The 14,472-nt window shown below is 46.3% G+C and overlaps 1 protein-coding gene across 2 annotated transcripts in view; it reads left to right on the forward strand.

Moving 5' to 3' along the window:
- The first annotated feature begins 2,521 nt into the window (after positions 1 to 2,521).
- The window catches only part of ZBTB40 (zinc finger and BTB domain containing 40), a 74,448-nt gene continuing 62,497 nt past the window's right edge, over positions 2,522 to 14,472 (forward strand). Inside the window, exon 1 of one of the 2 annotated variants that reach the window (XM_038747100.1) lies at positions 2,522 to 2,604. The gene's annotated coding sequence lies outside the window, so the exon portion shown is untranslated. Of the gene's footprint in view, positions 2,605 to 9,752; positions 9,886 to 14,472 lie in introns of those variants that run through there. The other variant, XM_038747099.1, reaches the window with a different exon arrangement.

Below are 14,472 nucleotides of genomic sequence, written 5' to 3' on the forward strand. Positions count from 1 at the left end.
TGGATGGATGAATGAATGGTTGGATGGATGAATGAATGAATGAAGCAGCGTGGCTCAGTGGAAAGAGCCCAGACTTGGGAGTCAGAGGTTGTGGATTCTAATCCTGGTCCTTCATTTGTCAGCTGTGTGACCCTGGGCAAGTCACTTCACTTCTCCGCACTTAGAGAAGCAGCATGGCTCAGTGGGAAGAGCACGGGCTTTGGAGTCAGAGGTCATGGGTTCAAATTCCGGCTCTGCCAATTGTCAGCTGTGTGACTTTGTCACTTAACTTCTCTGTGCCTCAGTGACCTCATCTGTAAAATGGGGATTAAGACCGTGACCCGCCCCCGTGGGACAACCTGATCACCTTGTAACCTCTTCAGCGCTTAGAACAGTGCTTTGCACATAGTAACTGCTTAATAAATGCCATCATTGTTATTATTATTATTATTCTCCGGGTCTCAGTTCCCTCATCTGTAAAATGGGGATGAAGACTATGAGCCCCCCCGTGGGACAACCTGATTACATTGTAACCTCTTCAGCGCTTAGAACAGTGCTTTGCACATAGTAACCACTTAATAAATGTCATCATTGTAATTATCATTATTCTCTGGGCCTCAGTTCCCTCATCTGTAAAATGGGGATGAAGACTGTGAGCCCCATGTGGGTCAACCTCATGACCTTGTATCTCCCCCAGAGCTTAGAACAGTGCTTGGCACATAGTAAGTGCTTAACAAAAACCACCATTATGAATGAATGAATGAGTGAATGAATGAAGGGAGGAGGCGGGACTGTCTCTATTTGTTACCAACTTGTACCTCCCAAGTGCTTAGTACAGTGCTCTGCACACAGGACTAATAATACTACAGTACTACAATGTGTATACAATACATATATATATGTATTGTACATACTACAGTACTATTGTACAGTACTATTGTATACTACAATAGTATACAATACATATATATGTATTGTATATACTACAGTACTATACTACACTACATACATATACTATATACTATATACTATATATATACTATATATACTACATACTATATACTATACTATATATACTATATACTATACTATACTACAATACATATATATATGTATTGTATATACTACAATACTATTGTACAGTACTATTGTTGTGCCGAGAATCAGCGAGTGAGACCCAGGTAGAAATTTAGAAGTGGATTTTATTAGCGCGCGGCTGCAAGGGGCCAGGGACCCAGATCAAGCAGCCCTGATCCCATTCTCACTGCGTCTTTTATTCAGTTACAGCAACATGGGAGGGAGCATTTAGGAATTTCAGGAATCCAATTAGGACCAACAGGATGCTGTAAATTCTCTGTTTTTACTGCCTTGTAAAGGTTGTTGTTATCTGCCATATGGCCTTGTATAGATAGGTGTGTAAATTCTGTTATCTTCTGTTGTCACTGTCTTGTCAGGATGTCATCTGACCTAGGACCTTACATAGATAAGTGTTACTTGTTTAATGGCCTTGAAGGCATCTGTTGCAGACAATACAAAAAGGAGTTGTTCTCTCAGCCTGCACAAAATGGAGTCAGTCATGTCAAGTCCGCTAGTGGACAACAGGGATGGCTTTTGTCAGGCAGGTCAGGGTGGGGGAGGCCTTGGTTAGGCAGGTTTTGTGGCGGGAAGTTTTTGCGGGCATTCTTCTTCCGTGAAGAAGGGTGTACAAAGGGATGGGAGGAAGGGATGGGAAAACAAAATGGATATCAGACAAACCCGATCACAACACTATTGCATACTACAACAGTATACAATACATATATATGTATTGTATGTACTACAGTACTATTGTACAGTACTATTGTGTACTACAATAGTATACAATATATATATGTATTGTATATACTACAGTACTATTGTACAGCACTATTGTATACTACAATAGGATACAATGCATATATATGTATTGTATATACTACAGTACTATCGTACAGCACTATTGTATACTACAATAGTATACAATGCATATATATGTATTGTACATACTACAGTACTATTGTACAGTACTGTTGTATACTACAATATTATACAATGCATATATATGTATTGTATATACTACAGTACCATTGTACAGTACTATTGTATACTACAGTACAGTATTGTATAATACTACGATAATACACAGTACTAATAACTGTGATCAATAAATACGATTGAATGAATGAGTGAATAAGCGCTTAGTACAGTGCTCTGCACACAGTAAGCGCTCAATAAATACGATTGATGATGAGTGAGTGAATGAATGAGTGAATGAATGAATGAATGAATGAATGAATGAATGACCGAATGACCAAGGAGGCCCTGAGCGGGCGGTGGGAAGGAGCCACGTGACCCAGTCCCTGGTCACGTGGCGGGGGACGGGGGGGAGCCGAGCCCCGTCACGTGACGCTGGAGCGTTGGCGCGCAAGCGCGCGCCAGCCGGGCCCGGCCGTGCTGGTCTCAAGATGGCGTCGCGCGGGCGTCGGCGGCGGCGCTGGCGCTGGCGCTGTTGAATGTGGAAAGCTTTATTGTTCCCCCCGGACGGACTGTCCGTGTGCTCCACGGCGCTGTCAATAAAGAACGGCAGTTTGAATGGGCTCGGAGAAGGTAACCATGGAGACGGTCGCGGGGCGTGCCTGTATGTGTTCGCACCCCTCCCCTCCCCTCCTCTCCCCCCCCAGCAGGGGGCGCGGTTTTCGGTTGGGCGCGGGGGGGGGGGCCCGGCCCACCGACCCCCTTCGTCCTCCTCCTGCTCCTCCAGGGTGGGTCCCCCTCTTTTCCCCCTCTTCTCCCCCTCTTCTCCCCCTCACCTCCCTCCCTCCCCCTTCCCCTCCCCTCCCCTTGCCCCCACCTTCCCTTCCCTTCCCCTCCCCTCCCCTTTCCCAACCCTTCTTCCCCTCTTTTCTTCTCCACTTCCCGTCTTCTCTTCTGTCTCCCTTCCTGCTTTCTCTCTCCCCTTCGCTTCTTTCCCTCTTCCTTCTTTTCCCCTTCTTTCTCTTCCCCTTCCTTCTTTCTCTTCCGCTTCCTTCTCTCCCCCCTCTATCTCTCCCCTTCCTTTCTCTTCTCCCTCTTCCCTTCCTTCCTCCCCTTCCCATCTTTCCCTTCTCTTTCTCCCTTCTCTTCCCCCCTTCCCTTCTTTCCCTTCCCCTCTCTCCCCTTTCCTTCTCTCCCTCTTCCTTCTCTGTCTCCCTTCTTTCTCTTCCCCATCTTTCTCTCCCCATTCTTTCTTTCTCTCCCCCTTCCTTCTTTCTCTTCCTCTTCCTCTTCCTTCTCTCCTCCTTTCCTTCTCTCCCCCCTCCTATCTCTTCCCACCCTTTCCCTTCTCCCTCTTCCCTTCCCTTCTCCCCCTTCCTTTCCTTGCTCCCCTTTCCCCTCTCTCCCCTCCCTCTCTTTTCCCTTCCCCTCCCCTCCCTATCCCAAACCTTCTTCCCCTCTTTTCTTCTCCACTTCCCTTCTTCTCTTCTCTCTCCCCCTTCTTTCTTTTCCCCATCCTTCTCTCCCCCTTCCTTCTTTCTCTCCCCCTTTCTTCTTTCTCTCCCCCTTCCTTCTTTCTCTCCCCTTTCCTTCTTTCTCTCCTCCTTCCTTCTTTCTCTCCCCTTTCCTTCTTTCTCTCCCCTTTCCTTCTTTCTCTCCCCCTTCCTTCTTTCTCTCCCCCTTCCTTCTTTCTCTCCCCTTCCTTCTTTCTCTCCTCTTTCCTTCTTTCTCTCCTCCTTCCTTCTTTCTCTCCTCTTTCCTTCTTTCTCTTCCCCTTCTTTCTCTCCTCCATCCTTCTCTCCTCCTCTATCTCTGCCCCTCCTTTCCCATCTCCCTCTTCCCTTCCCTTCTCCCCCTTCCCTTCTCCCCCTTCCCTTTATAATAATAATAATAATGGCATTTATTAAGCACCTCCTATGTGCAAAGCACTGTTCTAAGCACTGGAGAGGTTACAAGGTGATCGGGTTGTCCCACGGGGGCACTCACAGTCTTAATCCCCATTTTACAGATGATGGAACTGAGGCACAGAAAAGTTAAGTGACTTTGCCCAAAGTCACACAGCTGACAATTGGCGGAGCCGGAATTTGAGCCCAAGACCTCTGAGGCCAAAGCCCGGGCTCTTTTCCACTGAGCCACGATGCTTCCCTGCCCCCCCTTCTCTTCTCCCCCTTCCCTTTCCTTCTCCCCCTCTCCTTCCCTTCTCCCCCTCTCTGTGCTTTCCTCTAGCCCCCTCATCCCCCTCCCCAGTTTTGTCTTAAGGCCTCATTTCCCCCTGAAACTTTTATCCGAAATAGCTCGCAGCTCTGATTCAGCCGGCCTTAGTTCTTCTCTAACGGGTGACTTTGGCCTCGATGGCAGTGGCTTAAATATTGCAAATTGTCATTTACCTTCCCCCTCACAGTTTTCTGTGCATCCGTACCAATCATTCCCTCACCGTTCACGAGCACACATTGGCTCTGGTCTTGTCACCACCCAACAGCCGAAGCCCAACGGTGATGGGGGGCGAGAGGGGATGGGAGCCAGCCAGAGAACCCCAATTATAAGCATAGAGTTGGCGGCCAAGCGACTGTTTTATCGCGGCGATTTTCGCAAACTACCGTTCTTAATCTGGAGTTGAAACTGTTCTCTTCCTCTGTCATCAAGTGGTAGCAAATCCTTGCCCGCAGATCTCAGTGCGGATCATTCACTCGCAGGTAACCGACATCGTTCAGTGTTTGCTTCATAGCGACAAGACCCGAGTTGGAGTTTTCCCTCCGGTGGCTTTCGCAGCTGTCCCTTTGGTACGGTTAGTTAATTTAATCAAATTTGCCAAAGACGGTGTATCATTCAGATCCAAACTGGCCCAAACTCTGGACCAGTGCCAAGGGCATGGCGAGGATTTCTCTGTGCCCTTGCTTTCGTACATTAAATTTGCAGGGGACAAGAAGGGCAAGTGTTGAGTGGTTTGGGGTGGGAAGGGATAGAGGAGGTGGGTGTGGAGCAGGATTTTGCGGGAGGGGGAAGGATGCGGTCGGACTGGAGGGCTGAAGTGTGCGGGTGGATGCGTGGCGGTGGATCATCATCAATTGTATTTATTGAGCGCTTCCTGTGTGCAGAGCACTGTACTAAGCGCTTGGGAAGTCCAAGTTGGCAACACATAGAGACAGTCCCTACCCAACAGTGGGCTCACAGTCTAAAAGAAGCAGCGTGGCTCAGTGGAAAGAGCATGGACTTTGGAGCCAGAGGTCATGGGTTTGAATCCTGGCTCTGCCACTTGTCAGCTGTGTGACTTTGGGCAAGTCACTTAACTTCTCTGGGCCTCAGTTACCTCACCTGTAAAATGGGGATGAAGGTTGTGAGCCCTACGTGGGACAACCTGATCACCTTGTATACCCCCAGCGCTTAGAACAGTGCCTTGCACATAGTAAGCGCTTAATAAATGCCATTATTATTATTATTATTATTAAAAGGGGGAGACAGAGAACAAAACCAAACATACTAACAAAATAAAATAGAATAGATATGTACAAGTAAAATAAATAAATAGAGTAATAAATATGAACAAACATATATACATGTATACATCTGACTGTGGGCTTCACCTATCGTCAAGCATTTAGAAGGCATTAAAAGCAGGCGTGATGCCTTTCAGCCTCCTCATTCCAGCAGAAACGTTGGCCCTAGGAGCAGCGGGCCCTCATGGAAATCAATCAATCAATCAATCAAACCCGGGCCCCGGCGTCAGAGGACCTAGGTTCTTCATCCCAGCTCCTCCTCCCGTCTGTTTTGTGACCCTGGAAAAGTCAGCAAGTTTCTGTGCTGAAGCCGCGTGGCTCAGTGGAAAGAGCCCGGGCTTTGGAGTCGAGGGGTCATGGGTTCCAATCCCGGCTCCGGCAACTGTCAGCTGTGTGACTTTGGGTAAGTCACTTCACTGCTCTGGGCCTCAGTTCCCTCATCTGTAAAGTGGGGATGAAGGCTGTGAGCCCCCCGTGGGACAACCTGATCACTTTGTAACCTCCCTATGTGCTTTGCACATAGTAAGCGCTTAAAAATAAAATAAATAAATATGTTGGGTAGGGACCATCTCTAGATGTTGCCAACTTGTACTTCCCAAGCGCTTAGTCTAGTGCTGTGCACACAGTAAGCGCTCAATAAATACGACAATGAATGAACAAATGCCATCATTATTATTATAATGAGCATTTACCATGTGCAGAGCACTGGACTAAGCTCTCTGGCAAGTACGGATAAACAGAGTTCAGACATGATCCCTGAGAAGCAGCATGGCATAATGGATATAGCACAGGAGTGGGAGTCAGAAGATACTGGGTTCTAATCCCGGTTCCGCCACATGTCTGCTGTGTGACCTTGGACAAGTCACTTCGCTTCTCTGTGCCTTATTTACCCCTTCTGTAAAATGGGGTTTGAGCCCCATGTGGGACAGGGACTGAGTCCAACCAGATTTGCTTGTATCAACCCCAGCACTCAGTACAGTACCTGGCGTGTAAAAAATGCTTAACAAATGCCGTGATTATTAAAGGAGCTTACAGCATACATGGGAAGACAGTAGAATAAAGTACAGGTAGGGGAAATAGTAGAGTATAATATGGATGTAAATCCCATATGGCTGTGGTGATTATCAAAGTACTCAAAGGGCACACGGCCAATTGCATAGTTGGAACAGAGGGGTGGGTGGATGGAGGGATTGAGGATTTAGTCAGAGAAAGCCTTTAGGAGGAGATGTGATCTTGGGGGGATTGTGAATAATAATAATAATAATAATAATAATAATAATGGCATTTATTAAGCACTTACTATGTGCAAAGCACTGTTCTAAGCACTGGGGAGGTTACAAGGTGATCAGTTGTCCCACGGGGGGCTCACAGTCTTAATCCCCATTTTACAGATGAAGGAACTGAGGCCCAGAGAAGTCAAGTGACGTGCCCAAAGTCACACAGCTGATAATTGGCAGAGCTGGGATTTGAACCCATGACCTCTGACTCCAAAGCCCGGGCCCTTTTCCACTGAGCCACGCTGCTTCTTTAGGTGGAGGTGGGGAGATTGTTGGACTGAGCCTCCCCGCTTTTCCTCTGCTCCTCCTCCCCTACTCCCTCCATCTGCTTAGTAGAGAAGCAGTGTGGCTCAGTGGAAAGAGCCCGGGCTTAGGAGCCAGAGGTCGTGGGTTCGATCCCACCTCCGCCACTCGTCGGCCGTGTGACTTTGGGCAACTCACTTCACTTCTCAGTGCCTCAGTTACCTCATCTGGAAAATGGGGATTGAGACTGTGAGCCCCCCAAGTGGGGCAACCTGATTACCCTGTATCTACCCCAGCGCTTAGAACAATGCTCGGCACAAAGTAAGCACTTAACAAATACCAACATTCTTATTATTACCCTTTCCCCTTCCCACAGCACTTGTGTATATTTGTACATATTTATTATTCTATTTATTTTATTAATGATGTGTCTATAGCTATAATTCTGTTTATCTCTTTTGATGGTACTGACGCCTGTCTACTTGTCGTGTTGTCTGTCTCCCCCTTCTAGATTGCGCGCCTGTCGTTGGGTAGGGATTGTCTCTGTTGCCGAATTGTACTTTCTAAGCGCTTAGTACAGTGCTCTACACGCATTAAGCGCTCAATAAATACGACTGAATGAATGGATGAATGAATGACTGTCGGATGCGAAGCGGAAGGGAGCTCCAGGCCCAAGGGGAAATGAAAACAGACAATCTGTCAAACAGGGAGGAGGTTTGGTCGAGAGCCTCCAAGCCACTCAGAGATTAAACTAGTGGGCAAGGAGTCCAACTACCAACTCCGTTGGGCTTTCCCAAGTGTTTAGCAGTAATCATAATAATGATGGGATTTGTTAAGCACTTACTATGTGCCAAGCACTGTTCTAATAATAATAATAATGATGATGGTATTTGTGAAGTGCTTACTATGTGCAAAGCACTGTTCTAAACACTGGGGGGATACAAGGTGATCGGTTGTCCCACAGGGGACTCGCAGTCTAAATCCTTATTTTACAGATGAAGGAACTGGCTCAGTGGAAAGAGCCCGGGCTTCGGAGTCAGGGGTCGTGGGTTCAAATCCCGGCTCCGCCACTTGTCAGCTGTGTGACTTTGGGCAAGTCACTTAACTTCTCTGTTCCTCAGTTCCCTCATCTGTAAAATGGGGATTAAGACTGTGAGCCCCCCGTGGGACAACCTGATCACCTTGTAACCTCCCCAGCGCTTAGAACAGTGCTTTGCACATAGTAAGCGCTTAATAAATGCCATTAAAAAAAAAAAAAGGAACTGAGGCACAGAGTAGTCAAGTGACTTGCCCAAAGTCACACAGCTGATAATTGGTGGAGCCGGGATTTGAACCCATGATCTCTAACTCCAAAGCCCGCGCTCTTTCCACTGAGCCACGCTGCTCCTCTAAGCACGCTGCTGTTCTAAGCTCTGGGGGAGATACAGGGTAATCAGGTTGTCCCACGTGGGGCTCCCAGTCTTCATCCCCAATTTACAGATGAGGAAACGGAGACACAGAGAAGTGAAGTGACTTTCCCAAAGTCACACAGCTAAGAAGTGGCGGAGGCGGTATTAGAACCCACGACCTCTGACTCCCAAGCCTGGGCTCTTTCCACTGAGCCACGCTGCTTCTCTACAGTACAGTACTCCGCACACAGCAAGTGCTCAATAAATACCACTGATTGAGGATTTTTTGCTTATTACAAAAGGATAACGGAAAGGCAGTGAGAGAAACTGGATCATAGGATCGCTGGACGGGGAAAGGGTGAGCGGCGGGACGGATTGAGCGGAGATGAATCCGCCTGACCGAGATTCGCTCTGACCAATACTGGAATTCCTGGGGTCTTTTTCTTTTGAAGTTGGGATTCTTCAAGTCAAACAGGATCGACTGTACATAAACGGAGGCATAAGAAATGTCTGACGTGGATGGGCTAAGAAGGAGCGAGGTTCGCGAAGGTGTGTCTGGGATCTTGACGGTTCGGCCAACTCACCGGTCGAGGCTCAGAAAAAGATCGGGGTTTATGTCCCGGCTTCTCTGAAGTCTGATCAGGCCAAGGGAAAACCGACGACGTGTCGGTTTTTCTCCAGGGCTTTTTCCAGTAGAAGGCGAAGGTCCCCTGTGAAAGTCACTAGCACTAAGTGACACGGAGTCTGCTGGAAACCTCAAACAGAAATTTAAACTTTTAATGGCAGAGCGTATCCGGAAACCCTATCGCAGTTGTCAGTGGAAGCTGTAATGATCCAACACGGTAAAAGGAGCAAATAGCTGGACACAGAGTGGCATGTTAAAAGATTGTCAGGGCAAGCTCAGAATGTCTTTGCTATTTTAGATATGGGAGGGACCCTTACATTTACATATTGCAATTTTCCTCGGTGATTTGGGCCTCCTGGGTTTCAAGCAGGAGAGAAGGTGGTGACCCTTCCTTTGAAGGGTAATGTAAAACTGCGTAGGAAGAGCCAGGGCATACCAATTTGTTTTTCAATCTATTTCATTTCAGTTCAGAGCATCTTTGCAGACAGATAGCCCAAGAAAACAAGCGACACTATGGTTATATTCAGTCTTCCTCAATCTCGAAAGGCGGCCGAGTACTGCCAGAGCGATGCTTGTTTTCCCGGGCTGTCCGTCGGCGGCGATGCTTTGAACTGAAATAAAATAGATTGAAACACAAATTGGTTTGCCCCCCGTGCTTCCTACTGAGTATTTACATTCTCCTCTGGGAGAGGGGCCCACCCCAGGCCCCTGGAGGAAGACAGTGACCCCTCGGCCTCTTTCAACTTTTCAGGAGAAGCGGCCGCTTTCCTTTGGGAAAGGAGATTGAGTCGGCGCGCGTGGTTTTCTGGATCTCCAGGACCCTGCATCCCAAAGCCGTTGAGGAGGAAGGAACCTGGTAAATGCAAAGCGGAAAGTATTAAAATCAGGTAGAGGATAATTTAATTTGGAGTTAAGATCATCTTTAGGATAGTGATCCGCCAAAGGCACCAGTTAATGAACAGAGTTTCTGTTGTCATTCATTCATTCATTGTCGTATTTTTTGAGTGCTGACTGTGTAAAGAGCACTACTAAGCCCTTGGGAAGTACATTTCAGCAACAGATAGAGACAATCCCTCCCTACAATGGACTCGCAGTCTAGAAGGGGGGAGGAGAGCATAAAACCTGCACCGTCCAAGCTGGGCAAGTGAGAGGGAGCGAAATTTGGCTTTTACCTTTTTTTGACCCTAAACATTTAATTTCAGGAGCATTATAAAACACGTTTTCTTTATACAAGTGATGTAGTCTTGATAGGATCAAGCAGCAGGAGGGCCCTAAGCCAGGTAATATCTTTGCCCCTTTGTGTGCTTTTTCTCTTCACCTCCTCCATGTCCCTGCGCTTTCTTAGCCAGTGAAAAGCATGAAGCTCCCCACATCTCCGATAATTTTCTTTCCCGGTACGCAATTGGCACTTCCACTATTGAATAGCTTTTCTCTCTCCTGCTTGACACTTGGCTATTAATACAATAGAGTTGATAGATAATAACAATAATAATAATAATAATCGTGGCATTTGTTAAGTGCTTACTACGTGCCAGGTACTGTACTAAATGCTGGGGTAAATGCAGGGTAATTGGTTTGGACACAATCACTGTCATTCATTCATTCAGTCAGTCATATTTATTGAGCGCTTACTGTGTGTAGAGCACTGTACTAAATGCTGGGGTAAATACAAGGTAATTGGTTTGGACACAGTCCCTGTCATTCATTCATTCATTCAGTCGTATTTATTGAGCGCTTACTGTGTGCAGAGCACTGTGCTAACTGCTTGGGAAGTCCAAGTCGGCAACATGTAGAGACGGTCCCTACCCAACAACGGGCTCACAGGGGGAGACAGACAACAAAACAGAACACGTAGACAGGTGTCAAAGTCGTCAGAACAAGTAGAATTATAGCTATATGCACATCATTAACAAAATAAATAGAATAGTAAATATGTACAATCAATCAATCAATTGATTGATTGATCATTAACAAAATAAATAGAATAGTAAATATGTACAAGTAAAATAGAGTAATCTGTAAAAATATATACAAGTGCTGTGGGGAGGGGAAGGAGGTAGGGCCGGGGGGGTGGGGAGGACTCACAGTGTTCGTCTCCATTTTGCAGGTGAGGTAACTGAGGCACAGGGAAGTGGAGTGACTTACCCAAGGTCACACGGCAGACAAATGGCAGATCTGGAATTAGAACACAAGTCCTTCTCCCTGTGCTCTACCCACTAGGCCCACAAGGAGCTTACAGTCTTTCGGGGGAATACAGCGATGAGGGTTCAGGAAAGGTGCAGGACATGACAGACAGTAGATCCTCTCAGACACTCAATCAGGATTGTGGTCTCACCAACGAAGCATTGTCTATAAACCAAAGGGCAGTTCTTCAGTCTGGACCGACGGTCCTGCAGATTAAATAGATAATGAATTTAATTATTCCTTTATTAACAGTGAATTATGAATTATTGTACTGTACGCTCCCTAACACTTAGTCCAGTGCTCCGCACACAGTGAGCTGTAGGGCATCTCAAATAGCTTACAACCTAGTTACCTCCCGATCACGGGAGGGCCATCGATACTTGCCCTTCCCTCTCATTCGCGTCAAAACTCACTAGAACAAAATGACCACAGACAACCTGTTTTACTAGCCAAGAAGTCCAATGGCCTATTTTACACATTATCCTCACCCTGTATACATGGTACAATGGTTGGCAGTCTCAGAAACGAGGAATTCATGGCATAAGCCAAAAAGACGGAAGCATCTTGGTGCAGCTACTGAAAGCTCCCCTCCTCCAGGAGGCCTTCCCAGACTGAGCCTCCCTTTTCCTCTGCTCCCCCTCCCCTCCCCATCGCCCCTACTCCCTCTGCTCTACCCCCCTCCCCTCCCCAACACTTGTGTTTATATACATATTTATTATTCTATTTTATTAATGACGTGTATATCTCTGTAATTCTATGTATTTATAATGACGCTATTGATTCCTGTCTACTTGTTTTATTTTAGACAAGCTGAGAAGCAGCGTGGCTCAGTGGAAAGAGCCTGGGCTTTGGAGTCAGAGGTCATGGGTTCAAATCCCGACTCCGCCACATGTCTGCTGTGTGACCTTGGGCAAGTCACTTAACTTCTCTGAGCCTCAGTGACCAAACCCCACATGGGACAACCTGATCACTTTGTATCCCCCCCAGCGCTTAGAACAGTGCTTTGCACATAGTAAGCGCTTAACAAATGCCAACATTATTATTATTATTATTATTATTTTATTGCCCGTCTCCCCGCTTCTAGGCTTTGAGCCCATTGTTGTGTAGGGATTGTCTCTATCTGTTGCCAAACTGTACTTTCCAAGCACTTAGTACAGTGCTCTGCCCACAGTAAGCAGCGTGGCTCAATGGAAAGAGCACGGGCTGTGGAGTCGGAGGTCATGGGTTTGAATCCCGGCTCCGCCAATTGTCAGCTGTGTGACTTTGGGCAAGTCACTTCACTTCCCTGGGCCTCAGTTACCTCATCTGTAAAATGGGGATTAAAATTATGAGCCCCCTGTGGGACAACCTGATCACCTTGTAACCTCCCCAGAGCTTAGAACAGTGCTTTGCATGTAGTAAGCGCTTAACAAATGCCATCATTATGTTATTACCAACTCTGCTATATTGTAGTCTCCCAAGTGCATGGTACAATGCTCTGCATGCAGTAACTACTCAACAAATGCTATTATTATTAGTATTATATAATTATATGTTATATATAATATAATTATATATTAATTTTATATTATATATAAAATATAATTATATATCAATAATAATAATTATGTTATTTAAGTGCTTACTATGTGCCTCGCACTGTATTAAGCGCTGGGGTAGATACAAGATAATCAGGTCCCACATGGGGCTCACAGTCCAAGTAGAAGGGAGAACAGGTGTTGAATCCCTTCTTTGCAGATGAGGGAACTGAGGCACTGAGAAGTTAAATGACTTGTCCAAGGTCACACAAAAGATGAGTGGCAGAACAGGGCTTAGAACCCAGGTTCTCTGGCTCAATCAATCAATCAATCGTGTTTATTGAGCACTTACTGTGTGCAGAGCACTGTACTAAGCACTTGGGAAGTACAAGTTGGCAACATCTAGAGACAGTCCCTACCCAACAGCGGGCTCACGGTCTAGAAGGGGGAGACAGAAAACAAAACAAAACATATTAACAAAATTAAATTAAATAGAATAGATATGTACAAGTAGGCCCGCGGTCATTCCAGTAAGCCACGCTGCTTTGGTCATCATCATCATCATCAATCGTATTTATTGAGCGCTTACTATGTGCAGAGCACTGTACTAAGTGCTTGGGAAGTACAAATTGGCAACATATAGAGACAGTCCCTACCCAACAGTGGGCTCACGGTCTAAAAGGGGGAGACAGAGAACAAAACCAAACATACTAACAAAATAAAATAAATAGAATAGATATGTACAATTAAAATAATGGTCGATCGGTTGCGGCGGGAAAGTTGAGATCGAGATGCGATCTCAAGGTGAGAGCTGCCAACTCTGTAGTATTATATTTTCCCAACATTTAGAATGGTGTTCTGCACGCAGTAAGCACTTAATAAATACCACCGACTGATTGACTGATCATGGTACAGTGACTGGAGTAGAGTACATGGGTTGGATTACCGGAGACGAGTGGGTTAAGGTAAGATAGGAAGAGCTGATTAAGCATCGTAAAGCTGATCATAGGGAATTTGTGCCTGATGAGGCGATGGGTGGTTTTGAGGGGAGGTGAGATGTGGAGTGAGAAAAACGATCGGGGCAGTCGAGAGAAGTAGGGAGAGGCAGGAAGGTCAGGGAGAGGAATGAGACAAGTCGAAGATAATGCCAAAGTTACGGGCTTGCGAACCTGGGAGAATAGTGGTGTTGTCTGTAGGGAGGGATAAGATGAGGGGACAGGGCTTGGGTGGAAAGATGAGTTCTGTTATGGACACGTTAAATTGGAGGTGTCAGCGGGACGTCAAAGAAGATTTCCTTCAAGGCCCTGCTGAGAGCTCACCTCCTCCAGGAGGCCTTCCCAGACTGAGCCCCTTCCTTCCTCTCCCCCTCGTCCCCCTCTCCATCCCCCCATCTTACCTCCTTCCCTTCCCCACAGCACCTGTATATATGTATATATGGTTGTACATATTTATTACTCTATTTATTTATTTATTTATTTATTTTACTTGTACATTTCTATCCTATTTATTTTATTTTGTTGGTATGTTTGGTTCTGTTCTCTGTCTCCCCCTTTTAGACTGTGAGCCCACTGTTGGGTAGGGACTGTCTCTATGTGTTGCCAATTTGTACTTCCCAAGCGCTTAGTACAGTGCTCTGCACATAGGAAGCGCTCAATAAATACGATTGATTGATTGACTGATTGATTGATTGATATGTCCTGAAGGCAGGAGGAAATGCAGTACTGCTGAGAAGGAGAGAGGGCCGGGCCGGAGAGGTAGATCTGGGAAGCATTG

Source organism: Tachyglossus aculeatus, chromosome 5 (genome assembly GCF_015852505.1).
Source record: "Tachyglossus aculeatus isolate mTacAcu1 chromosome 5, mTacAcu1.pri, whole genome shotgun sequence".
NCBI lineage: Eukaryota > Metazoa > Chordata > Mammalia > Monotremata > Tachyglossidae > Tachyglossus > Tachyglossus aculeatus.